Raw genomic sequence first — 2,085 nt, 5'->3', positions numbered from 1 at the left:
TTTTTTTTTTTTTTTTTTTAATACATTCTACATTTTTAATGTGGCCTGGCACACTATCTTTTTATCTTAAAACGATTCTGTGAAACAGCAAAAGCATATACAAGTTGATGTCTGGGTTATGAACAATACCATTTATCCACAATTGTGTGGATAAAGCCACACAATTCAAGACAGAAGTAAATCAAAATCCTCCCCATCACCAAACCAGTTTACTGTAGAGGGAGTCCCTTCTAAAGACCCAATCCTGAAAAAAAACCCTTACAAATTTATGTTTACACATTATACAAAGCAGCACCAAGTTCAACTTTGATAAATACTTAGTTTATTAGGACAGCAACAGTCTTCACAGAACGGTTGAGGTTGGAAAGGACCTCTGGAGGGCATCTGGTCACCCAGACCTGGCTGCCTAGGACCATGTCCAGAGTGCTTTTGAGTGTCTCCAAAGAGGGAAACTCCACATCATCTCTGGGCAAACTGTGGCAGTGCTCAGTCATCCTCACAGTAAAAAAAAGTATTTCCTGATGTTCAGAAGGAACTTCCTGTGTTTCAGTTTGTGTCCATTGCCTCTGTCACTACAACAGCCTAGCTTCATCCTCCGCACTCTCCCTTCAGGCATTTGTATACACTAAGATTCTCTTGAGCCAGCTCTTCTCCAGGCTAAACAGTCCTAGCTCTCAGCCCTCCCTTGTAGGAGAGATGCTCCAGTCCCTTAATCATCTGGGCAGCCTTTTGCTGGGCCCTACAGTATGTCAGTGTCTCTCTTGTACTGGGGAGCCAGAACTTTCCCAGGTGTGGCCTCACCAGTGCTGAGTAGAGGGGAAGAACCCCCTCCCTCAACCTGATGGCAACACTCCTAATACAGCCCAGGACACCATTAGCCTTATTTGTTGCAAGGGCACAGTGCTGGCTCATGTTCAAATTGGTGTACAGTAGAACCTCCAGGTCCTTCTCTGCAAAGCTGCTTTGCTGTCTTACAGCATGCCACTGCAACAGCCCATAATGCCTAAGGGATATCCAGGCTAACTTCAGGCAAGAAGCAGTCTAGAGAAGTGCTTTTCAGTTAAGTTACAGAACTCTGAAGTCTTAGGCTTCACCTACTTGGCTTTTGCCTCCAACTCCCCAGTTGCAAGAACAACTGTCTGGGATGTAACTGATCTGCCCACCGCTAAGTTTCATGGGGCCTACGAGTATCTGGAGCTTGATCTTGCTGACTGCAGCTTCCAGCCATTGCCTGTCTAGAGACCCGAGTGAAAGAAAGGTCTCAAATTGGCTTGACACAAGTCCATTTTTCCATAATTTCTACTACAAAAATCAAGTCTGTCTGTGCTCAAGAGCTCTGCATTTCAGCTATACCTATACTAGATTTTGACTGATACAACCATGAACAGAAACAGTCCACACTAAGCACTGAAGGACATAACAGTTAGAAAAGCTGGGGAGAGATGCTAATTTTTAAGAAAAGACCTGTGCTTTAAAATAATATACAGTATTTCACTTATTAATTTCTATAGAAAAACCTACTACATACGGAGCCTGAGCTAATGCATATCAAACTGTACTAGGTGGTTTTATTTGTATGTCTTAAAAACAACATGGCATTTTCTCACACTTTCAGGATCTGATTAAAAATGGTTTAAAATGGCTTGATAACAGATGCCCAAATCTCAAGTGAAAAAATGAGTTTTGGCTTCTAGCTATTAGCAGTCATGAATTGAATGCATTTGTCCTAGGAAGCATGGGTGCTTTCCCATATAGAAAATACGTAAAACCTAACAAACCATTATTCTGCCAGAACACTCTCTACTTGTAGGTCTGGTATATTCTAGACTTCAAACACTAGACTACAGCTGTTTTCCCTTTACCTGCTCATTCATTCTAAAGAGGAAACATTTGTGTTACCTACTGAAATGATACAATATTAAAATCTCTTCTAGAAAGCCACTCAGAAATAAAGTTCTTCTCCGGGGCTTAGACACAGGTATAAGCTCTGTGAGTATGATCATAGAGCTTATATAAAACACATTTATACATGTTTACATGTTTTAAATAAGACATGTTTTTATATCTTTCCTGAAGGGGGGGGGG

General features: G+C 41.3%; 1 protein-coding gene across 1 annotated transcript in view; it reads right to left on the bottom strand.

The window, feature by feature from the left end:
• The window catches only part of TSPAN5 (tetraspanin 5), an 85,773-nt gene that overhangs the window by 19,847 nt on the left and 63,841 nt on the right, over positions 1-2,085 (bottom strand). The window lies entirely within an intron of this gene.

The sequence above is a fragment of the Athene cunicularia genome (genome assembly GCF_003259725.1).
Source record: "Athene cunicularia isolate RWA chromosome 4 unlocalized genomic scaffold, athCun1 chr4_part2, whole genome shotgun sequence".
NCBI lineage: Eukaryota > Metazoa > Chordata > Aves > Strigiformes > Strigidae > Athene > Athene cunicularia.
The sequence above is the reverse complement of the archived record's forward strand: the minus strand, read 5'-3'. Positions and strand labels throughout refer to the sequence as shown.